This window comes from Coregonus lavaretus (assembly GCF_964263955.1).
Source record: "Coregonus lavaretus genome assembly, contig: HAP1_SCAFFOLD_4780, whole genome shotgun sequence".
NCBI classification, from domain to species: Eukaryota; Metazoa; Chordata; class Actinopteri; order Salmoniformes; family Salmonidae; genus Coregonus; species Coregonus lavaretus.
This window is the reverse complement of record NW_028159263.1, coordinates 17,879-44,827: the sequence shown is the minus strand read 5'-3', so window position 1 is coordinate 44,827 and position 26,949 is coordinate 17,879. Positions and strand designations below refer to the sequence as shown.

Sequence of the window (26,949 nt, the reverse complement as noted above, 5' to 3'; positions counted from 1 at the left end):
CCTATTCAGGGAAGGGGATTTACATCTCACTCTGTTGTGATGTCATCAGAGTGAGACACACACCCTTGGAGTTACAGGAATCCCACTGGTCTATAATAGCTTGTTATATAGCAGTATGTTTAATGTACAACACAAGCCATCGAATATCACACACACCTAGCTAAGCACAGTCACCGTGGCACAGTGTTGTGATGTCAACAGAGAAAAGGGATGAGGTCATCAAAACGAGACAGGCGTAACTGGGGCTCAGAGTTGGGATGTCATAAGCGTGCGACCTACCCTGGATGCATTGCAGCGAGCCGTCCTCTGCTCTGATGGTGAAGGTCTCCCCTGGATTCACCTGTACCAAGATCACCTACCGAGACCAGAGAGACCGATCAGACAAAACACAACAATCACAGACCGGTTCAGACACAACATATGGATCACAGACATACAGGAGAGGGAAACGAAGACGTTACTCAAGCTCAGTCAGGACTTCACACCAACAAACACACTCCCTCCCTGACAGCCCCCAGGCTTCAAACACTCAAGACTACTGCACATCTGTAGGGGCTGTTTGTGTGTGAAGTATCTTACCGTCATGTTGTCCGTGTAGAGGTTGTTGAGATTGAACAAGTGGCTGTAGACATGGAACACATGTCCTGCCATGGCACATTCATACACCCCGCACACACACAAACCACGCAAACCCACCACACACACACACAAACCACGCAAACCCACCACACACACACACAAACCACGCAAACACACACTATACGTGCTACAGGTGTGTCTTCTTCCCAGTGCGTTCATATCCCCTCCTGTTCATTCTGCATCTTCCCATTGCGACGTTAAGCTCAGCTCTCCCTTTCCCTCACACAGACATACACTTCCTGCATTGTCTGCTGCTGCTGTTGCTATGGGAACCATGGAGCGTACTAGAGGGCTACCCAGGTTTACAGAGAAGAGACAAGGCCCCATCACACACATAGATACATACACACAAGTTTTGTACTAATACAGTACTACATCAATGAACAAATACATGCTCACAAAATAGCCTGTTTGTTCATGTGTTATGTCTTCAATTCTTATCTGAGGGCTTTTTCCTCTGCAGGTAGACAACACACACACATCCCGTCTCTGTGTCTGCGTCCTCTGCAGATAGTCATCTGACCAGCCTGTCTGACAGTCCACTCTGATCTCTAGTAGGAACCTTCTATATTGGGTGTTTCAATCAAAACACTCCTTAAGGATTTCCCTCAGGGAAGGGCTTGAGGGTGACACCTCCTTCACACAACCAGAACTGCATTTGGCACGTTGTGTGTGTGTGTGCGTATGTGCGTTACCAACCTGTTGCGCTGCGTCTCCATTAACCATGTGTTGCATCAGCGGCAGCTCCCCGTTCAGCAGCGGAGGCGGAGCTAAGTCCATCAGCTGGTCGGTCATCATCATAGTGACGTACATTCATGGATACACACACTGGCCTGGCCTACCTTTAGGGAGGGAGAGAGAGTTAAATACTACATTACATACACACACTGGCCTGGCCTACCTTTAGGGAGGGAGAGAGAGAGAAATACTACATTACATACACACACTGGCCTGGCCTACCTTTAGGGAGGGAGAGAGAGTTAAATACTACATTACATACACACACTGGCCTGGCCTACCTTTAGGGAGGGAGAGAGAGTTAAATACTACATTACATACACACACTGGCCTGGCCTACCTTTAGGGAGGGAGAGAGAGTTAAATACTACATTACATACACACACTGGCCTGGCCTACCTTTAGGGAGGGAGAGACAGTTAAATACTACATTACATACACACACTGGCCTGGCCTACCTTTAGGGAGGGAGAGAGAGTTAAATACTACATTACATACACACACTGGCCTGGCCTACCTTTAGGGAGGGAGAGAGAGTTAAATACTACATTACATACACACACTGGCCTGGCCTACCTTTAGGGAGGGAGAGAGAGTTAAATACTACATTACATACACACACTGGCCTGGCCTACCTTTAGGGAGGGAGAGAGAGAGTTAAATACTACATTACATACACACACTGGCCTGGCCTACCTTCAGGGAGGGAGAGAGAGTTAAATACTACATTACATACACACACTGGCCTGGCCTACCTTTAGGGAGGGAGAGACAGTTAAATACTACATTACATACACACACTGGCCTGGCCTACCTTTAGGGAGGGAGAGAGAGAGAAATACTACATTACATACACACACTGGCCTGGCCTACCTTTAGGGAGGGAGAGAGAGAGTTAAATACTACATTACATACACACACTGGCCTGGCCTACCTTTAGGGAGGGAGAGAGAGTTAAATACTACATTACATACACACACTGGCCTGGCCTACCTTTAGGGAGGGAGAGAGAGAGAAAGGGAGAGTTAAATACTACATTACATACACACACTGGCCTGGCCTACCTTCAGGGAGAAAGAGAGAGACAGTTAAATACTACTTTACATACACACACTGGCCTGGCCTACCGAGAGAGAGAGAGAGAGAGAGAGAGAGAGAGAGAGAGAGCGAGAGCGAGAGCGAGAGCGAGAGCGAGAGTGAGTCCGAGCGAGAGCGAGACCGAGGGAAGGAGAGAGAGAGAGCAAGCGTTAAATGCTACATTACCTACATTACCCCCACACACACACACACACACACCGCTCTCTGGAGGCAGGTGAGGTAGGTGTTGTAATTGGGGGCTGCTGAGTGATATCACTACTAAAGAGCTGCTGACTTATGACTATAGGAGCAATGCTGCTGTTCACGCACGCACGCACGCACGCACACACACAGGCTCCCGAGTGGCGCAGTGGTCTAAGGCACTACATCTCAGTGCTTGAGGCGTCACTACAGACCCCCTGGTTCGATTCCAGGCTGTATCACAACCGGCCGTGATTGGGAGTCCCATAGGGCGGCGCACCATTGGCCCAGCGTCGTCCGGGTTTGGCCGGTGTAGGCCGTCATTGTAAATAAGAATTTGTTCTTAACTGACTTGCCTAGTTAAATAAAGGTTAAATAAAAAACAACAACATTGAGAAAAAAATAATCATATCTCAATGTTTTCAAACTTATGGGCAATTCACAATATATATATCCATTTTTTAAAGTTTTCTCTAAATAAGCTTTGTTGTACAATTAATGGTCAAATACACTGCCTTTCAAACAGTCAGCAATAATCTAATGAATTCTGGGCTTGTGAAATTATACCTTCCACAACCAACCACTAATAATGTAATTATTTTATCAAAATAGTTTAACATGCTTTTTTTGCAATAATCACTGATCTGGCTTTCAAGTCTGCCCCCTTTGTTACACATTTTAACCAAAACCATGCATAATGCACATTCACTAATAATGACTAACTTCTTGTAGCAGGCATTTTAGAAAATGAACACAGGTCTCATAAACAATCTCTCAAGCACAAGCCATCGTGCTAGTGAGTAGCCAACTAATCGTTATATTTCAAGTTTAGCCAACTTGGATTTATTTGCTAGCTAAGAAGGCAGAACAGTTGAATTGTTATGAACACACTCTTCTGTCCGTCTCCAACTGTTTGAACAGCATGCTAGCCTGTCAACTTTGTTCAGATTTTGAAATCAAGTGGGCAACCTTATTTCTCTGAATAAAAATGAGTTGCCAATTCCTAATTGTGTTTTATGCTTATTGCACATTTATAAAACACAGACAAGACAGCTAGTATTTGTCTTTGGTTAAAATGCTGCTAGCGGTACATGGTACTGAGGACCACAATGGAAATAGGTCCCAGACTTTATTGTGTGTTATCCTCAATGATTTTACATGTATTGCTATTTTTTTATGTATTGTTTATTTTTTTTAGTTTTATGTGTTTTTTTTTTTTTTAATGGTTGAATTATTAAACTAAACTAAATGCATCGCGCGACAAACTGTGCATACGTTTTCCAGAATCAATGTTCATTGATACTCCTGTTTAGTAGTGTCTGCTCTTCACGCAATTTGAGGAGTTGAGACATAAAAAGGGTATCGTAAGAAAGGTTCACTTCTACCTCTATTACAGTAAAATCATGTCTCAATGCGTTTCCGTGTCCATATGAGCGAGTTGAAACCACTTGTCAGAGAGGAACAGGTGATCTCTCATCTTTGTTGTTGTGAGTGGCAGGGGGAGGGGCTTGGTGTGTGTGTGTGTAAACAGAGAGGAAGAGGCGAAGCGAACTCTGTCCAAAATAAGCCTAAATCGTTTCTATGGGGCATATTTTGGACCTAAGCTTATCGCCTGCCTTCCCGCCTTTGGAACAATGACTCCCATTGTTAGGGCGGAGACATGAGCATCTCATCATTATATACAGATCTCTGGTGTAAATGGGAAGGCGCACACAGCACAGAAGGAATGAAGGAGACAAGCGGACATAAAAACAACAACAACCAAAAAACATCATTCTTGTGATAAAGGCATTTGGAATATCGCGCAAAAACATACATTCGAATTAATCAAATTAATTTGATATATCGCCTAGCCCTAACAACACACACACACACACACACACACACACACACACACACACACACACACACACACACACACACACACACACACACACAGAGGGAGAGCGGTAGAGAAAGAGGAACAAAGGGAGTGAGAGGGAGGGACGGTGCACTGCCTGCTAAAGTACTGTGGGTGAATTGGACAGAACTGATGACCCTATACTGACGCAGCGTTTCACACACACACACATGGAAACACACACACACACGGAAACACACACACACATCATTCCTTTCCTAGTGTACAGTATAAGGGAAGGTATTGATTTCCAGAGACGATAAAAAGTCTGAAAAATTCCACAGGAACACAATCATCCACTTGTCTGTGTGTGTCTGCCGTTAGACAGAGAGTCCTGTGTAAGTGCTCCTCTCAAATTTAACATTAGAACACAAGACACTAAGGTGTCATACCCACACACACTACACCACAGATAAAGAGAACATAGTCATTTTCAACCTGACCTCAACATGCCACAGTCATCACTTATACACACACACACGTCAGCTTGTCACTCCTGACCTGAGGCTTCACATCCACCTAACAGACTGTCTGACCCACATCAAGTCTCCCCACATGACAGAGAGAGAGACGGAGAGCGAGAGAGCGAGAGCGAGAGAGAGAGCGAGAGCGAGAGCGAGAGAGAGAGAGAGAGAGAGAGAGAGAGAGAGAGAGAGAGAGAGAGAGAGCGAGACAGAGAGAGCGAGAGCGAGAGCGAGAGCGAGAGCGAGAGCGAGAGAGAGAGAGAGAAGGGGAAAGGACAGAGTGCAGTGCTACACGAGGTGAAAGAAGAAATGAAGGATTGGAAAATATGAAAGGAGACATGAGCTCTACCTGCAGGCATGCATACTGCTAGCTGTTTCCTCCGGCATGTGTATGCGTGTGTGTTTACAGTAGAGAGAGGAGCCAAATGCCTGCAGACCGTGTAAGATGACATTACATTTACATTTACATTTACGTCATTTAGCAGACGCTCTTATCCAGAGCGACTTACAGTTAGTGAATACATTTATTTTTTTATACTGGCCCCCCGTGGGAATTGAACCCACAACCCTGGCGTTACAAACACAATGCTCTATCAACTGAGCTACATCCCTGCCAGCCATTCCCTCCCCTACCCTGGACGACGCTGGGCCAATTGTGCGCCGCCCATGAGTCTCCCGGTCGCGGCCGGCTGCGACAGAGCCTGGATTTCACTAGGGCCTGGAGTTTTTCCTAGACCATTAACACTAACAAGTGAAACGTTCCTCTCATCCCTCACACCATGTGACCTGCCCAGGGAAAACTCCAGGCTCCAGACATTATCAATGACAACAACACTTCAGCCAACTACAGGTCAATAGCTAGAGAAACGCACAATCATCACTTAGACACAAAGGGTGACATCAAACTTCTTGCAGCCTTTTCCTTGTATCCTTTAAGGGATGGTTATTATGGAGGTATTAGGTAAACAGCTTGAAAGAGTGTTTTATGCAGAGTAGGATCTACTACTACTCTACACATGGTGGGAAACTGTCCCATTCAACTGTTCTGCCCCTACAAAAGGTATTCAGACCAGGAGAACACACACACACACACACAGGAGTACCTTTGTGAGAGAGTGTAGAGAGGTGGGGAGGAGATATGAGGAGGGGGGAGGGGAGAGAGAAGGGGGTAAGAATGTTGGGCTTGTGTTAACTTTGAGGGGAACACACACACTCAGAGACAGAGAGGCTCTTTATACGAGACGGGACTCTCCCAGGATTCCCTGGCCTGCCAGCTTTCTGCCACATGTGCAGTGTGTGTGTACGTGCGTATGTGCGTACTCGCTCATAACAGAGTATGCCGTCCCTATCCCTACAAGAAAGAGAGAGAGGCTGTGTGTGTTGTAGTTGTAGTTACTCTGCCCTGTAATTGCAGTAATGATATGTCATCCACAGAGAGGAACTCAGCACGGGTGGGGTGGAATGCCTCCACACACACACACACACACACACACAAACACATGTTTAAACAGGTCTCTATGTACACTGTGAGAGCTGAGGCCTTGGGGGTAGCCATTTTGAGAGATCTTTAATTTAACACCTGAGGAAGGAAATCCAAGGGCATACATACACGAAGGTTCGCACGCACACACACTCATTACAACTGCAGGAAGTTGTATAAACAGACAGTACCACGGTGACCGGACTAGCGCGATATGGACTAAATATCCTATCACAATATTTTTCTAATTGTTTACGGTATGGCGGTATTTGACAGTATTCTTTTTTGGAATAATAAAAGTTCTACATTTGCTTTATGAGTAGTGCGTGACCCTAGGGTGGCAACACATACATTCTACGTGATTTCAATGGGTCTTTCTCCATTCTGATTGTTGTTTTATACTGTTCAATCAAACTTCAACCCAAAAAACTTCAACCTCCTCTCCCGCCACACACCCCCTCCCCATGTGCTTCTCTGCCTGGGTGCACCCTTGCTGTGACTTCTGTTGCACAGACAGCTTTTCCCACTCTAGTTTGCCACAGAATTTAGTGGGAAAAGTCACTAAATGGTATCAAAACCATAGAAACTCTCGGTGGCAGAACTGCCAAAGGCAGCCTGACAAGTAGCTGAATTTGTCTCTTTTACCAATACAAATCACTGGAGGGGTCTGAAAACTCGCTAATTATAGCGGCAAAGTCACTAAATTGGAAACACTGCGTGGTCGAGCAACAACTGCGCTCCTTGAGTGACAGGGGATGGGGCTTGGTGAGAGAGAGGGAGAGATAGGCTTGGGCGGTATCCAGATTGTCATACCTTCATACTGACCTTGTGCCACACTGGGATATTCGGTAATACTGACACTGAACACAAGGGGCGCTATTTTCAAACCCCACTGAGCTTTGTAACCCGAAGGTTAGCAATGCTAACAAGCACATGTAGAATCCAATAGAGAATGCTAACTAAATGCTAATGAGTGCATTGCAAACATTTTATACAGTCTCTGACCTAAACTATTTTCAGGACAGACATCCCAGCTCATAAAGTTATTCTAGTAATAAAAAAATGCTACTCACAGTTTGCGGAGTAAACTATAAAAGCAGACATTACACAGTTATTCTAGTAATTAAAAAATGCTACTCACAGTTTGCTGCGCCCACAAAACAAATATTAGACAGCAAGGCTCTTGATCCAGGAGGGGATTCTCTGCTGTTACCAAGCGAAGCTTGATTTTGGTAGAAGCTAACCACTTAGCTAGATAGCTAACTAGCTACTAAATTAGCAAACCAAATGCATAACTGCATAGCATTTAGCACATTTTAGACAGTTTACTTAATAGTTAGAAGATATCTAGCTGAAAAACATTTAGTTGTGAATTCCATACTGTAACTAGATCAACTGGCGTACGCTGCACAACAGTGAGTGACTCACAAGGCTCTGGTCTCTCGTGGTTGTGTGCTTGTAAACAAACATCACGGCAGGTAGCTTAGTGGTTAAGAGCGTTGTACCTGTAACCGAAAGGTCGCTGGTTCTAATCCCCGAACCGACTAGGTGAAAAATCTGTCGCTGTGCCCTTGAGCAAGGCACTTAACCCTAATTGCTCCTGTAAGTCGCTCTGGATAAGAGCGTCTGCTAAATGACTAATTATTATTATCACGTGACTGGGGACTACCGGTAAGCTTCTTAATGAAAAATTATGTGACAGGTGAAATTAAGAACTCAATCTTCTTTATCTCCTTACATATTGCACAAGTTGACTGCAGGTATTTCCTTAAAAAGTAGCTACAAATGTTCAAATATATTTTTAAAAACTTCAAACTTTCAACGGTATTGACGGTATTGAAAAACCATCCCGTGGCTATTTACAAATACCCCGGTATACATTATACTGTATATACCGTATACTACCGCCCATGCCTAGGGAGAGAGACAACTCTAAAAACAGACGTTACACACGGCGCAGTGGCGAATCACATGTAACAAACCAAACATTGAAATACCGTTACAGAAGGTAAAGCAAAAACCCAAACCGGTCTGTACATCAATACCAGTATATAGTAAAATACAGTATTCCACCCAGCCCTAGACCAGACAGACTGTTACATGTTACTAGGTTGACGATATCCAGGTAAATCTCCCTAGAAGGCCGGAACCTAGGAAGAAACCTAGAGAGGAACCAGGCTCTCTCTCCCTCTCCCATCTTGCTCCTACTCCCTGTGAATACAAGTCATTCTGTAGGTGATTCAGTAGACGGTGTGTGTGTGTGTGGATGGTTCAGAATGTGCTGACTTCAGACGTGTCAGTACTTGGCCCAGGAAAAGACAGGATCAGCACTTCTCTCTCTCTCCTTTTATTTTTTTTCTATAATCTCTCCCTCTTTCCTTCACTCCTCTTTCTATCTCTCCTATTTCCTCCTCTTTCATTATGTACTCTTTCTCTCCTCTCACCGTCTCTCCGACATCTTTCTCCCTCTCTCTCCTCTCAATCTCTCTGAGTTCTCGCTCTCCTGTTAATCTCTCTGAGTTCTCTCTCTCCTCTTAATCTCTCTGAGTTCCCTCTCTCCTGTTAAACTCTCTGAGTTCTCTCTCTCCTCTTAATCTCTCTGGGTTCTCTCTCTCCTCTTAATCTCTCTGAGTTCTCTCTCTCCTCTTAATCTCTCTGAGTTCTCTCTCTCCTCTTAATCTCTCTGAGTTCTCTCTCTTCTTAATCTCTCTGAGTTCTCTCTCTCCTCTTAATCTCTCTGGGTTCTCTCTCTCCTCTTAATCTCTCTGAGTTCTCTCTCTCCTCTTAATCTCTCTGAGTTCTCTCTCTCTTCTTAATCTCTCTGAGTTCTCTCTCTCCTCTTAATCTCTCTGAGTTCTCTCTCTCCTCTTAATCTCTCTGGGTTCTCTCTCTCCTCTTAATCTCTCTGAGTTCTCTCTCTCCTCTTAATCTCTCTGAGTTCTCTCTCTCTTCTTAATCTCTCTGAGTTCTCTCTCCTCTTAATCTCTCTGAGTTCTCTCTCTCCTCTTAATCTCTCTGAGTTCTCTCTCCTCTTAATCTCTCTGAGTTCTCTCTCTCCTCTTAATCTCTCTGAGTTCTCTCTCTCCTGTTAATCTCTCTGAGTTCTCTCTCTCCTCAATCTCTCTGGGTTCAGAGACAACTCTGACACAAGGCGTTTGATTGGCTGAAATAGGCCTCTGCTCTCTGATAGGCTGTGACAGAGTTAGAACGAGGAGGAAGAGAAGTGAAACAGCAGTGTATTCCCATGGCCAGACTGAGTTATATAACACACACCGCCTGGACTAAGATAACACTCACACCGCCAGGCAAGGACAACTCCCTCACTCACACACACACACACACACACACACACACACACACACACACACACACACACACACACACAGGGGAGAGATGAGGAGAAGAGGAGAGAGAAGAGAGGAGAGTTACCTACTGGATTTGAAACCCTGTGTGCCACAAAACTGTGTTAGCCCACAAAGCCTAAGTCTAACCATTTTCATTACACACACACACACATATATTACCATAAAGAAGCAGCAGTGTTAGCATTAAATTACCAATCCATTGGCTGAGCAGATGCTTGTCTTCCAGAGAGCACTCCCTCCCTACTCCTCCTCCTCCTCCTCCTCCTCCTCCTCCTCCTCCTCCTCCTCCTCTTGTAGCTGGATGTGTGTGTGTATGTGTGTGTGTATGTGTGTGTGTGTGTGTGTATGTGTGTGTGTGTGTGGGGCTGGGCCATCAGGACTTCTGCTGTGGGTTTACTGCCTCCTGGCCCCCTGCCCAGCCACACACACACAGCTACTGCCACGTAGCTGCTAACGCTAACACTAAGGCCAGCCCAGGGAGAGACTGACAGAGAAAGAATTTGCAGCTACAGCGCCACTCTGTTAAAAACATCACAGGAAACTACAGCGTTCAAACACATACACCATACTTAAAAGAACCGTCAACTACTATCACATTGTCATCTGAACTAACTAGGTTCGACCAGGCCCCCAGTGTCCGGTCTGGAGAGGGAAGTCACGAGCTCTGCTGTTCGGCTACTGAGTAGCAACCTAGCAGTGCCAAAAGCCCTGGTCTGCCCTAGAAAGCCTATGTAAATTACGATCGCCAGGACGGCCAAACAGGACGGCTGCTTTGGGCTCTAAAATGTGTTTATTATGATCAAGTTCAATCCCCACTGTGAATTCTTTTAAAGTTCACTACAAATCAAGATATTTAATTAAATAGTGATCCATTCTGACAACTATATTTGTAGTCACACAGGACCACGTGCTGCAACAGACCAATCACGGGCCGGAAGGCTACGAGGAGGCTCACGCCCTCATGCACGCTCTTTGCACGTGCACCCAGCAGCATTGGGTTGACTCTCTTAGGCAGGATGAAACCAATCTACATCGACCATGATCCTTTGCTAGTTACAACCACTTTCACCATGATCCTTAGCGATTATTTCGTGCCATTCAGCCCCATACAGCAATATGGTGCACTTCAAATACTTTCGGCTTCATGTGACATCGGGAGTTTTCCACAGGAATATGTGGATGACGTCAGCGCTATCAATATCTACTGGTTTTAATATCTATGGGTTCAACTTCAACCAATCAGATCTCTCCTTCCCAAAATGCCTTCTGTTGATGTTTGCAGCCACACACATAGGCTTTTTCCTCTTCAACCCTGTCCTCATCTCATCTTCCTCCTCCTCTAGCTCTTCATTCCTCTCTCAATCCCACAGCTCCAGAGCCAGAGACTGAGCCAGAGCCATATGTAGCCCAAATTGAGGCACTGATCCTGGGGAGAGCTCTATGTGAGCCCCCCTTACACCCTGGATCTCTGGAGCTCAGACAGACCTACCCTTACTGAGACCAGGGGTGAATATAAAACACACACAGGCCACAGGCTCAGGCACACTCCATCATATGGAAATTCACCTAGTCCAAGTGCACATACACAACATAGCACCACAACACCATACCACAACACAACACAACACCACAGCAGACGGAACCTCGACATGACTGTTATTTGTAATGATGTGGGGTCAATGATCATAAGGGGTCTGACAGACAGTTAGGGTCAGGGGTTAAGGGTTGGGGTTAGAGGTTAAGGTTAGCATGATGTCTAAGCTAGCTAGCTTGCTTTGCCAAGCCCCTCCCTCCCGCCCTCCTTCCATCCATCCATCCCTCCCACCTCCTTACCCTCCCTTTTCCCCACTCACCTCCAAAACATTATATTCTCTCTTTTCTCTCCTCTCTTCCCCTCTCTCCCTTTTCCTTTCCTCCCCCTTTCTTATCGCCAGGGAGTGAAAGAGGAAGGGACAGAGAGAGAAAAGAAGAGAGAGAAAAATGGAAATAAAGCGGGAGAGAAGGAGAGCGAGAGAGAGAGAGCGGGGGGGAGGGGATTAGGGGTTGGGGTGGAGTTATGTTGTTCCCGCTAAATCATCCCACATGGTTAAGCGTGCTTAGTTTAAGCAAACACGGCTACTTCCTCCTTGTCAGAACCAACACACACAGACAAACAGACACAGACATCTTGACCTATGCAATGGCAGCTCAAGCCTTCAAATACAGACATACAAACCCCAGCCCCCACCCCCCCAACACACACATATCCAACCCCTATCCTGTCTTAGACCTACACTGTACCCCACCACAGCTTCTCTCTCCCCACCCTAAACCCTGAGTGTTGAAGGGGAAGTACCACTCCAAAACACTTCTGGGCCCTTTATAACACTTGCCTGGACATTTTTCATCACCCCAGACAGTTGTTAGGTCCATTGCTTGAGTATTTAGATTTCTGTATTTTTATATAGAAATACTACATTTCCAGAATCACCTAAAATGCATAAAAAAACAATGTATATTTATCGTTACATAAGCAGCGGTTGATGTCTCAACACTGATTTGCCAAATAAGTGTATTTTTGATGTAGAAAGTGTAACAGAACAACAGCCTTCTTGGTGCTTGCACAATGACTTCTATATCCTCTGTCATCCGGTTGATGCTCTCCTTTGTGGTTCTAAGATTGATAATTACAGGAGGCGGGACGAAGGAGCGTCTCACTATTGGTCTTCAAGAAAGAAAGTCAGGACAACAGGAAGTAAACAAAGCGATATTAGCTAGTAGTAGTAGCAGAGACAACTAACCCATTGTTATATCTGTGGTAGTAGTATTGGCACAGACAAAAGGGTAAACCTATCTGGCCAAAATGAGGTGCATTGAACCCGGGTGCGCTAACGCCCCTGTCAGATACAGACAAACTGCACATTTCCACTCCTTTCCTGCCCGCGAACGCAATAGAGCTTTGTGTCAGGCATGGCTGCAGGCCATCCAACATCCTGAGTATGGTGTCCATACTGCACCTGAAGTCACTCACCAGTTGCGGTTGTCAGTGTGCAGTGATCATTTTGTGGCCACTGACTACATGGTGACCATTTGAAACTGGGTTCTGTTCCCACCGTCTTTCCATGGGCGACAAAGTTCCAGCCATTCGAGGTAAGTTAGGTTGCTAGCTAGCCAGTTAAGTGGTTAACACATGTTGCTAACGTTAGTCACTACAAATAATTTAGGACCCTTTCTGTTTGCCATTCGCAAGTATTTTGTTTGCTACTGTAACGGTAATGGTTATCCTGTCCTACTGACTGTTTGGTTTTTACTTGGCTTTGTGATGCAATTCCATTTTCCAATATGTTTCTTATACAATACTGATAACAATTCCCTTTTCCATTACATTTCCAATACTAATAAGAAGCTTTACAGTTTTCTGTTAGTGCTATTGATTGCATAAAATGACTGGCATGCCCTAGCCTTGCTCTGGCCTTAGAATATCACTTCATGCCCTGAATTGACACGGAATTACAGTTTTACACCAGCCAACATCACCAATGAAACCAAGCCAGATGCCACTTGTCCTGCGCATGCAATTGAGCAGCCCTGTAAAGCCTCACCCCTTTATGGTTCGCCAAGGAGGTCCCTCAACAACACATCTGAAGGTAGACTGTACCATTACTCCACACACTAGGTAGACAGTAGACTGTACCATTATGCCACACACTAGGTAGACAGTAGACTGTACCATTACTCCACACACTAGGTAGACAGTAGACTGTACCATTACTCCACACACTAGGTAGACAGTAGACTGTACCATTATGCCACACACTAGGTAGACAGTAGACTGTACCATTACTCCACACACTAGGTAGACAGTAGACTGTACCATTACTCCACACACTAGGTAGACAGTAGACTGTACCATTACTCCACACACTAGGTAGACAGTAGACTGTACCATTATGCCACACACTAGGTAGACAGTAGACTGTATCATTACTCCACACACTAGGTAGACAGTAGACTGTACCATTACTCCACACACTAGGTAGACAGTAGACTGTACCATTACTCCACACACTAGGTAGACAGTAGACTGTACCATTACTCCACACACTAGGTAGACAGTAGACTGTACCATTACTCCACACACTAGGTAGACAGTAGACTGTACCATTACTCCACACACTAGGTAGACAGTAGACTGTACCATTACTCCACACACTAGGTAGACAGTAGACTGTACCATTACTCCACACACTAGGTAGACAGTAGACTGTACCATTATGCCACACACTAGGTAGACAGTAGACTGTATCATTACTCCACACACTAGGTAGACAGTAGACTGTATCATTACTCCACACACTAGGTAGACAGTAGACTGTACCATTACTCCACACACTAGGTAGACAGTAGACTGTACCATTACTCCACACACTAGGTAGACAGTAGACTGTACCATTACTCCACACACTAGGTAGACAGTAGACTGTATCATTACTCCACACACTAGGTAGACAGTAGACTGTACCATTACTCCACACACTAGGTAGACAGTAGACTGTACCATTACTCCACACACTAGGTAGACAGTAGACTGTACCATTACTCCACACACTAGGTAGACAGTAGACTGTACCATTATGCCACACACTAGGTAGACAGTAGACTGTACCATTACTCCACACACTAGGTAGACAGTAGACTGTACCATTACTCCACACACTAGGTAGACAGTAGACTGTACCATTACTCCACACACTAGGTAGACAGTAGACTGTACCATTATGCCACACACTAGGTAGACAGTAGACTGTATCATTACTCCACACACTAGGTAGACAGTAGACTGTACCATTATGCCACACACTAGGTAGACAGTAGACTGTATCATTACTCCACACACTAGGTAGACAGTAGACTGTACCATTATGCCACACACTAGGTAGACAGTAGACTGTACCATTACTCCACACACTAGGTAGACAGTAGACTGTACCATTATGCCACACACTAGGTAGACAGTAGACTGTATCATTACTCCACACACTAGGTAGACAGTAGACTGTACCATTATGCCACACACTAGGTAGACAGTAGACTGTACCATTACTCCACACACTAGGTAGACAGTAGACTGTATCATTACTCCACACACTAGGTAGACAGTAGACTGTACCATTATGCCACACACTAGGTAGACAGTAGACTGTACCATTATGCCACACACTAGGTAGACAGTAGACTGTACCATTATGCCACACACTAGGTAGACAGTAGACTGTACCATTATGCCACACACTAGGTAGACAGTAGACTGTACCATTATGCCACACACTAGGTAGACAGTAGACTGTACCATTATGCCACACACTAGGTAGACAGTAGACTGTACCATTATGCCACACACTAGGTAGACAGTAGACTGTCATTGCCATTTTAAGGTATTCCGTCCACTCCTCCACACCACCTCTCTACCAGCACTCCCACACAGCAGAGCCCCGGCCACAGACAGATGGCTCAGACCATATCCAGGTAAACCCACCCTCCCCCAGGTGCCCTCTGCTCCACCCTTCTGGCTGTGTGTGGGTGGGTGGTGTAGCTTCTCTGTGCTTGGCTGATACCAGGCGGTGTGAGAGATGGCTAACACTCATCCTACCTGTCTGTCCTGAAGTGTTTCTGTGAAAACCATTGAAAACCACATATCCGTCTCTCCACCCCTTCCCTAAACTAGGCTTCGCTGTCCCTGTCGTCTGAGCAGCCACCAGCCCCGTCCTCCTTTCTCTCTACATTCCCGCCTGACTCCAGACCCCACAGCCGCGGCATCAATGTCAACGCAGCACCATTCCAGTCCATGCAAGTGGTAGGCTTTGTTAATGGGGGACTTATAACTGACAACGCTTCATTTGAACAAAACCGTCACATACATACACACACACACACACACACACACACACACACACACACACACACACACACAGGGTATCTGACAGGATACCAGACACCTCTAAATAAAAGCATCTATCTGTTTGTATTTGTTTCCCTCAGGTGTTCAATCTGAATGGTCATGTGCCCCTCACAAATGAAGCTCTGAAGCAAACCCATTTCCCTAGAAGCTACCGCCAGGGCTTCAGCAGCCAAGCAGAGCACTTTGTGGAGCAGCTGGACATCCAGAAAGATGCACTAGTCTGGTGAGAGAGGGGCTGGTGTGGTGGTTGGGGATGTGGCATAGACAAGCTGAGTTGGAGAGCTTGGATAGAAATGTTTGAAGAAAATAATATTGCTTTTCATACGTTTTATAATGACCATGGTGTCCTCGTTTGTAGGAGGCTTCCACACCCAAGACCAAGTGATGTCGTCGGCAGGCAGCCACCAGGGTCCCAGGGTCCAGGCTTTGGGCGGCCAGGCAAGTCAATATATCTCAGGATGTTTTATCCTAACGGTTGCACACAAGTGGCTGTAACAGTATTGGTATGTGTGATCTAGAACAGCCTGCCTGAGTCGACTGCGGAGATGGAAATAGGACTTCTCCCACCTGTTACTGTCTCTACACCACTGTCCATGATAGCTTGCTTACGAACGGAGCGTAACTAATGCTGAGTGACAGTAATTGTTGTGTTTTATAAACTGGGTGGTTTGAGCCATGAATGCTGATTGGCTGAAAGCCGTAGTATATCAGTATACCACGGGTATGACAAAACTTTTATTTTTTACTGCTCTAATTATGTTGGTAACCAGTTTGTAATAGCAATAAGGCACCTCGGGGGTTTGTGGTATATGGCCAATATACCACGGCTAAGGGCTGTATCCAGGCACTCCACGTTGCATTGCGCATAAGAACAGTCCTTAGCCATGGTATATTGGCCATATACCACACCCCCCCGGGCCTTATTGCTTAATGATATGTTTTACAATGTCTTTATAGTTTATGTGTTTAAAAAGTGTTCATTTAAAAAACTTGGAATACAATGTTATTTCTTTAAAACATTTATTTGTATACTATGTCGTGAGCCCCCTCTACCTCCTGGAATCCAACGTAGCTTGGGGTCAGCGTTGGGGTCAGGGTATTTAGATCGAATTGCTGCGACCACACAGGCTGGGAGTACCCGGCGTTGGCCTCGACCGAGACGTTCACCCCACAGCATCCACTCCAAAGTGATCCTGTAGGAAACCAGTTTGTATTGTCTAGACGAGAGAGAAAAGAACTACATGACAATGTTATATACAACAATCAAAAGAATATATAGGTCTAGGCCTATACAACATAATATATAACTATGGGCTCAGGGATCATTAGGCCTATTCATTTATAAGCCATATTGATGATGGCACAAAATGATTGACAGCTCGCTTGGTCTTGTAGACTTGGAGACTGTATGGCCGACTCATTGTTGAAAGGGTGTGAGTGGTCAAGTGTGAGGCTGTTTGTCTTCCTCTTTAGTGTGTGGGTGAACAGGCTAATCAAGATATTAGTGGTGTAAACGCTAGACTGGCAATTGCAGCAAAAAAAAATCAGTGGTGGAAAAATGGTCATACTTGAGTAAAAGTAAAGATACCTTAATAGAAAATGACTAAAGTAAAAGTAAAAGTCACCCAGTAAAATACTACTTGAGTAAACGTCTGAAAGTATTTGGTTTTAAATATATTTAGGTATAAAAAATAAATGTAATTGCTAAAATATACATAAAAATGGAAATCATTTCAAATTCCTTCTATTAAACAAACCAGACGGCACCATTTTCTTTTTTGTCGGATAGCCAGGGGCTAGGGCTCTCCAGACATCATTTACAAACAAAGCATGTGTGTTTAGTGAGTCTGCCAGATCAGAGGCAGTAGGGATGACCAGGGATGTTCTCTTGATAAGTGCGTGAATTGGACCATTTTCCTGTCCTGCTAAGCATTTAAAATGTAACTAATACTTTTGGGTGTCAGGGAAAATGTATGGAGTAAAAAGGACATCATTTTTCATTAGGAATGTAGTGTAAATTAGGAAGTAAAAGTAAAAGTAGTCAAAAATATAAATAGTAAAATTAAGTACAGATACCCAAAAAGATTACTTAAGTAGTACTTTAAAGTATTTTTACTTAAGTACTTTACACCACTGCATTTTGTTCACTACCACTATTGACTTTATACTTCTTACACTGTTTGGTAATATACAATATTGATTATTTAGACCATATGGTGAAGTGCGCATCCCATACGTTCTATTTATGTGGCGCATCCACTCGTTCTAGACACTGTTTACCTAGTTTCCTTAACTTCAAGGGGAGACTCCTGTAGCCAGTTACATTATGGAGTGTAGGCAGGTTACTAGAAAATACAGTTGGGTGTCATTAGCTAGCTATTCATTTGCATCTTAGAGAGTAATAATAAAATGGATCCTAATTTCCAAAACACTTACACTTCAGAGCGCTTCCCATTTGGGCCGTCAGGTGTGGCACATGCTTCCAGTTGATCCTGGGCATTCTGAAAAACGTCTCCAGAACTCCAGGATTGATGTTTACACACACACGCAAGTCTTTTTTCTTCTGCATCGTCGGTCTGATGCTCGACCTCCTCCATTATGGGAATCAGCTAGTTCCAGGGGGTAGAATTAACTTATAAACTACATCTAAATACTCAAGCGATAAGCCTAAAAATTGTCTGGGGTGGTGACAAATGGCCAGGCAAGTGTTATAAAAGTCCCAGAAGTGTTTTTTAGGGGTACTTCCCCTTTAAGGCCCGCACAGACTGTATGATTTTAGCCGTCTTCTGCCACGGTTTTGCCGTACCAGAAACATTTCCACGTTGTGAGCAAATTCTTAGGTCGCAAACGATGGTCGGAAGTCTTGGCTCGTTCAGTGTGACAGGGTCTACGTCTGCCAATTAAGCAACTACGTGCGGTCGTAGGCTCCAACAAAGTTCTGGCAATGTCCGATCCCGGTGATTGACCAATAGGAACACGGCTGGCACTGAGCATGAACACAATAATATGATTATTGTGAATAGTCCGATTAATATAATAGTTTGATTGAAACGTTAACATGCCTTTCAAGAAGAACGATTTCCTTAACAATCTTGTTTAGACTACATGACACATCTGAAATCAGGCTCCCTGGTGGGATTTTGATAAATGCACAAAATAAACGTTCTACCACAGCAACCATGCTATTTTTGGGAAGTTCAGACTTATAAAGTCTGTATGTGAAAACTATTTCTAGATGCATACTTTAACTTTTTCCGAACTCAGTTGGCTTTCTGGCGCTGCTGGTGCTGCCCCATGCGCAGATCAAATACACTGCAGCAGTTGACGTAGCCTGTGCAAGCCAACAACAGAATGTGACAACAGAACTGAAGCAAATTGTACAATCTAACCAGGTTGAAATCAAGATTTTAAATTGGTAACATCGCACAGTGTGGCATTTAGTAATCGTAAAAGACTGAATTCAACATACAGTGTGGGAGAGTGCCTTGAGAGAGTAAGAAAGAAATTGAGAAACATATCCAACCAAAAACATAGAGACCCAGAAAACCTGAGCCTACGCCTTCACTATGGTGAATCACTAAAACAATACAGAAATACACTATAGAAAAAGAAGGAACGGTATGTCAGAAATCAGTTCAATGTGATTGAAGAATCCATAGACTCGAACCACTTCTGGGAAAATTGGAAAACACTAAACAAACAACACATTTAACATTTTAGTCATTTAGCAGATGGTCTTCTCCAGAGCGACTTACAGTTAGTGAGTGCATACATTTTCATACTGGCCCCCCTGGCCATCGAACCCACAACCCTGGCGTTGCAAGCGCCATGCTCTACCAACTGAGCTACACGGGGCCAACAACACATGAAGAGCACGAATCACTAGCAGTCCATCACCTAAACTACTCAGCCACCTCTCTCTGTGCTTTACGAGCGGCAGTCGCCCCTCCTACCATTGGTTGCTAATGTCAAAACCTTTCAGTGCAATGCAAGGGAGCGAAGAACAAATGCCAGACGACAAGGACGGGACTCGAACCCATGCATTCAGAGCACAATGGATTAGCAGTCCTCGGCCACCTCGTCTCCAAAATTGAGATGTATGGGTAAACCACTTCTCCAATCTTTTTGGCCCTATAACAAAGAACAACAGCAAAAACATATACATGATCAAATACAAATCTTAGAATCAACTATTAAAAGACTACCAGAACCCACTGCATTCTCCAATTACATTGAATGAACTACTGGACAAAATACAAACCCTCCAACCCAAAAAGGCCTGTGGTGTTGATGGTATCCTCAATTAAATGATAAAATATACAGACCACAAATTCCAATTGGCTATACTTAAACTCTTTAACATCATCCTTAGCTCTGGTATCTTCCCCAATATTTGGAACCAAGGACTGATCACCCCAATCCACAAAAGTGGAGACAAATTTGACCCCAATAACTAACGTGGGACATGCGTCAACAGCAACCTTGGGAAAATCCTCTGCATTATAATTAACAGCAGACTTGTACATTTCCTCAGTGAAAACAATGTATTGAGCAAATGTCAAATTGGCTTTTTACCAAATTACCGTACGACAGACCACGTATTCACCCTGCACACCCTAATTGACAAACAAAACAAAACAAAGGCAAAGTCTTCTCATGCTTTGTTGATTTCAAAAAAGCTTTTGACTCAATTTGGCATGAGGGTCTGCTATACAAATTGATGGAAAGTGGTGTTGGGGGAAAAACATACAACATAATAAAATCCATGTACACAAACAACAAGTGTGCAGTAAAAATTGGCAAAAAACGCACACATTTCTTTCCACAGGGCCGTGGGGTGAGTCAGGGATGCAGCTTAAGCCCCACCCTCTTCAACATATATATCAACGAATTGGCGAGGGCACTAGAACAGTTTGCAGCACCCGGCCTCACCCTACTAGAATCTGAAGTCAAATGTCTACTGTTTGCTGATGATCTGGTGCTTCTGTCCCCAACCAAGGAGGGCCTACAGCAGCACCTAGATCTGGACCCTGACAGTAAATCTCAGTAAGACAAAAATAATGGTGTTCCAAAAAAGGTCCAGTTGCCAGGACCACAAATACAAATTCCATCTAGACACCGTTGCCCTAGAGCACACAAAAAACTATACATAACTTGGTCTAAACATCAGCGCCACAGGTAACTTCCACAAAGCTGTGAACGATCTGAGAGACAAGGCAAGAAGGGCCTTCTATGCCATCAAAAGGAACATAACATTCAACATACCAATTAGGATCTGGCTAAAAATACTTGAATCAATTATAGAACCCATTGCCCTTTATGGTTCTGAGGTCTGGGGTCCACTCACCAACCAAGAATTCACAAAATGGGACAAACACCAGATCGAGACAAAAATATCCTCTGTGTACAACGTAAAACACCAAATAATGCATGCAGAGCAGAATTAGGCCGCTACCCGCTAATGATTAAAATCCAGAAAAGAGCCGTTAAATTCTACAACCACCCACCTAAAAGGAAGCGATTCCCAAACCTTCCATAACAAAGCCATCACCTACAGAGAGATGAACCTGGAGAAGAGTCCCCTAAGCAAGCTGGTCCTGGGGCTCTGTTCACAAACACAAACAGACCCCACAGAGCCCCAGGACAGCAACACAATTAGACACAACCAAATCATGAGAAAACTAAAAGATAATGACTTGACACATTGGAAAGAATTTACAAAAAAACAGAGCAAAATAGAATGCTATTTGGCCCTAAACAGAGAGTACACAGTGGCAGAATACCTGACCACTATGACTGACCCAAAATTAAGGAAATCTTTGACTACGTACAGACTCAGTGAGCATAGTCTTGCTATTGAGAAAGGCCGCCGTAGGCAGACCTGGCTCTCAAGAGAAGACAAGCTATGTGCACACTGCCTACAAAATGAGGTGGAAACTGAGCTGCACTTCCTAACTTCCTGCAAAATGTATAACCATATTAGAGACACATACTTCCCTCAGATTACACAGACCCACAAAGAATTTGAAAACAAATCCAATTTGTTTTCAAAAACATAAAGTCAAAAAATACAACAGAAAATATATATACAGTGTGTGCAAATTTCATTTGCACACACTGTATATATATTTTCTGTTGTATTTTTTGACTTTGTTTTTTTACCCCATATGTAACTCTGTGTTGTTGTTTTTATCGCACTGCTTTGCTTTATCTTGGCCAGGTCGCAGTTGTAAATGAGAACTTGTTCTCAACTGGCTTACCTGGTTAAATAAAGGTTAAATAAAAAATTTAACATTCAAAAAAAATTTGGGATAAACTCCCATATCTATTGGGTGAAATACCACAGTGTGCAATCACAGCAGCAAGATTTGTGACCTGTTGCCACAAGAAAGGGGCAACCAGTGAAGAACAAACACCATTGTAAATACAACCCATATTTATGTTGATTTATTTTCTTTAACTATTTGGACATCATTACAACACTGTATATAGTCATAATATGACACTTGTCTTCATTCTTTTGGAATTTTTGTGAGTGTAATGTTTACTGTTAATTTTTTTATAGTTTATTTCACTTTTGTTTATTATCTATTCACTTGCTTTGGCAATGTAAACTTATATTTCCCATGCCAATAAAGCCCCTTAAATTGAAATGTAAATTGAGAGAGAGAGAGAGAGAGAGAGAGAGAGAGAGAGAGAGAGAGAGAGAGAGAGAGAGAAAGAGAGAAAGAGAGAGAGAGAGAGAGAGAGAGAGAGAGAGAGAGAGAGAGAGAGAGAGAGAGAGAGAGAGAGAGGGGGGGGATCACAGTGAAAAACCATGCACATTCCTCCCAGGATACACATTCCACTGTGTATTTGGAATATATCCTCAGAATGCGTGGTCTCCCTTAGTGTGGGTGTGTGAGCGTGCATGTATGTGTGACAAAGGAAGGGTAGAGAGTTAATCCGTTAGAATAATATGGTATTAATCCCAAAGAGTGGAGAGGACATTGTGGTGAGGTGGGGATGGAACTGGCACGCACACACATACGTATAGGCTACACACACACACACATCCTGAGGCCTGATTGAGGAGGAGGAATTTGACCTTGTGACCCCAGGTTGGGGGAGGTGTGTGTGTGTGTGTGTGTGTGTGTGTGTGTGTGTGTGTGTGTGTGTGTGTGTGTTTATGATGATTTGTAGGGGTCCTGCTTGGAGGTAAGGAGGGGAAAGGAAAAATAAATGGGGAAAAGGGGGAAGAGAGAGGAGGTGGAAATGACAGAGGTATGTAAGTAGGGGGGGGGGGGGGGGGGGGGGGGCATGGCCTGGGTGATGCTCATGTTTCTAGCCTATCATTATAACAATGTATTGAGTTATTGCAGCAATCTAGCAACAATTTCTATTTCCTTTTGAAGAAGATTTAGCAGTATACTGCCACACACAAACACACACATCCGTGAAAACACACACCTGCATAAAACAGCCATTAAGACCAGATGGAACTTTCCATAGCCATGCTAACACGCCTAGCATGCTAATGCAGGCACGAAAATGTGAGTTATGTCACAGATGTGTGTGTGTGTGTATGTGTGTACTAATGTAGGCACGCTCACTCACTAAGACCAACGAGACAAACACACGTTTACCTTCCGCTGTTAGCGGCTAGGCTAGGAGAAGCTAATGTTGCTAGCCATGAGTGACATATTAATAACATAGCTACCCTAAGAAAAGCTAACACTGACAGCAATGAAATTCACTACAATAATGCAGGAGGATGTTAGCTGCAATGCTAACAGAAGCTAACACTGCTAGCTAGTCCCAAAGTCTACAGTGGCAGCCATAGGATACGGTAGAGTTCTCTTCATGGTCTGAGAGAGACATAGAGCCCTGCATCCCCAAGGAGGGCACAGGGGACAAGAGAAAGACGGGGGAGAGGGAGAGAGGGAGGGTTGGAAAGGGGGGGTTGAAATACTTATTTTATCTCTGTCTAAATCAACTCTCAACAATGCAGGAAATCACCAAGAGGAGAAAAGGAGGGGAAATAGGGGGGGGAAGAGGGAGGAGGAGAGAGGAGGGGAGAGGGAGGCAAAAAGAGCGAGAGAGAAATATAAATAAAAGGAGAAAGAGAAGGAGGAGGGTAAATATTACAGGTCTGTGCCAAGTAAACATAAGGCGCTGGGATACTTCAACAAAGATCCAGCCTTCAGAGTGTGTGTGTGTGGAGGAAATGAAGGAAGAGAGAAAAGGCCTCTGTCTGTGAATCTGATGGAACCTTCCTGTGAATGCTCTGTTGCTCAGTCAAGGGGGACAGAATAGGGAGGAGAACCACTCAGCACAGTGGCAGGCAACAGAGGGAAACTTTTCGTTAATACACACACACACACACACACACACACACACACACACACACAAGGCTGGGATATCATTGGCTATCAGCTTTGTCTGGGGTTCTGAGAATGTCAAGACAATCATCATTCAACACACACGCGCGCACGCAGTCGTCCCAAACGCACACACACACACACACACTCCTGAGACAGACACATTTGCTCCTGACACAAAGTCACACTTTAGGTTAGGGATGACATATTAGGTACTAATTTGCAGTTGTGTAAGTGTCTATATGTAGGTAAGTAAAACTTTAAAATGCAGTATTTCCCACTTAACCAAGAGGTATATTTCATTAACTTAAATAAATGAAAGTCATACTTCATCATACTTGATCAGCTGGTTACCCCCTGGTAGTCATCCTGTGTGTGTCATTCATTCATGATTTGGAGAAAAATAAATACATCCAAGTCAGACTCTATCCTGTTTAGTCTGTTTCAGGAAGTACCCGTATGTTGCATCTCTAGGTTCCAGACCTTTCTGAGGACATCTCTCTCCTGTCCATTCCAGATGCTAACCACATGACCTCAGTGGAAAAGAATGCTTCTCCCAGCGTGACCAATGAGAAGGCTCAGCCACAGGAAGCAGGAAGCTGCTGCCAGCTGACCAGACCAGACCGCCCACATGGTCCTACGGTGGCCTGCAAGGCTCAGTCGGAGACAGGCCTAAAGACTGTAGTCCCCCCCCCCCCCCCCCACACACACACCTGTAGCCAGTTTAGGAACAAAAAACCCTACCCAGCCATAACGTGCCAAAGCACCTCCAGGACAGTCACCTTCTAGTTATGATGGCAATAGGAATGTTACAGTTATGTTATTGTTACTGATGTTATTCTAGTGTGGATTCCAATACTGTTACTGTTGTTATTGTTATGATGTTCCTGATATGCAACACCATGTGACATCATGGGAGGAAAGTCTCTGCTGCTGAACTCTGCACACACACACACACACACACACACACACCTATAGGACAGTTGATACAACACCTGACAAGCCAATACCTCAACACAAAAATGAAATAATTAAATCATTATAATTATATATAGGACAAATGTAGACTACATATTATGACTATAACACTATGGGCCACCAACACAGGAGTTCTTCCAAAGATCTATAGATGAGGTGAAAAAGCATGTTTTATTAAAACTCTTCAGAACTTAATCTATAACTGTAGAAGTCTGATTCCACCGCAAATCACAGACACGGATTTTCTCTGAGAAAGAGTCTGAGATATCACTTTTCCAGGATAAAAGCACACTCACACACACAGAAGGCCACATCAGCTTTACAGCAAAGGAATGTCATCTGACGTCATCTATTTGGGATCGGATTTCTCATCTTTTCTGTGCCATGGTGTGTTTCTGTGTGTGTTACTTATGCTATTTTTCTCCAACTTGCCCTCTAGATCCAGCGTTCGCAACTCAACGACATAGCAATATTATCAGAACGACATAACAACGTTATAACGGCTATATAACCGTGACACAACACCCTAGGGATAATGACGAGCATATCCCATAATACCCTAACATTAAGTTAGCTTGTAGCCTACTTAAAACAAAGTTTCCTTTCAACTAAGGGTATCGATTCATCGGCGAATAAAGAAAAACGTTTTCTAAATAAAAAAGTGAAGAATCGACTTTAAAAAGTGTGACAACAATAGGCTTGTCGTTTGGAAACAAAATCATTAACCGCATGAAATAACTGCATTGGACTTCCACGTCTGCAGAGAGAGAGAGAGAGGGGGGAGAGAGGGGGGAGAGAGAGAGAGAGAGAGAGAGAGAGAGAGCGAGAGAGAGAGAGAGAGAGAGAGCGAGCAGACAGGCAGACTTACTGGAATGCCAGGCTATGCTGGAGTTGAGAGACCTCTCTTCTCTCCCCTTCGGACACAGTATCCTCTCCTCAATCGGCTATAAACTACACAGTCTCGGAGAAGTGCGTTGTGATCGTATACAATAACAATTCACCATCGGTAATATCATTAATGCAATAAAGAGCTACATTGTGTCCCTCCATTTCCACTATTTCATAATCCCTGCCATATCGTCATCTCAGCATCCCAATTTTTTTTTTTTATGAAGTAAAACAGACATACTTCGCTTTGATCAATTAAAACAGTGTTTTTAAACAGACACCACTGGGCCTGTGGATTGTTATGTAAAGAACAGAGGAGAGAGAAAGAGAAAGAGAGAGATAAGAGAAAGAGTTTTAGCCTGTTGCGCACTCACTTCTTCAACGTCAGTCTCTGCGAAGACGAAAAAGCATTATTTCGCAAAACAGCAGAAATGGCCCACAACGCAAACAAAATCCTGTAAACGATATCACTTTCCGATATGACTGCGATATAAAAAACCAAAACTTTAATGGCCACGGGTTTTTTTTTACTTTCCACGCAGTTTCGGACACGAAGTAAAAAAAATCCCTAAAAGTTTCGATTCCCCCCCTCAGCCAGTTTTCCCTTTTCCTCTCCTCTCGCCAGCTCACCCAGACAGTCTGCCGGCGTCACAGCTCCATAAGCAAGCACTCACACAATCCCCCAAAACTTCTTAACTCCCAATTTAAGACGATGTCCTATTCGAATAAGTCGTTTTAACATGTAACAGAACACCATAAAAGTGTAGAATAGAACTCACCTCACTGCAATAAAATAATCTTGAAACAGACGTTCGCTGCTGTGTGTTATTTTTTCTCCAGGGTTGGTTGCTGGATCCCCCTGCCTAGACTCTGCCCGCGCGGCGCGCTCTCTGGGACAATCCGAGCTGTCAATCAAACCCT

General features: G+C 44.1%; 1 long non-coding RNA gene across 1 annotated transcript; it reads right to left on the bottom strand.

Moving 5' to 3' along the window:
- LOC311123097 lies at window positions 1-26,908 on the bottom strand. Its single transcript, XR_014612558.1, has 3 exons — window positions 26,808-26,908; window positions 1,339-1,481; window positions 1-355 (listed from the first exon to the last, which is right to left on the bottom strand). It is a non-coding gene; the product is annotated as an uncharacterized lncRNA (long non-coding RNA).
- Window positions 26,909-26,949: the final 41 nt, after the last annotated feature.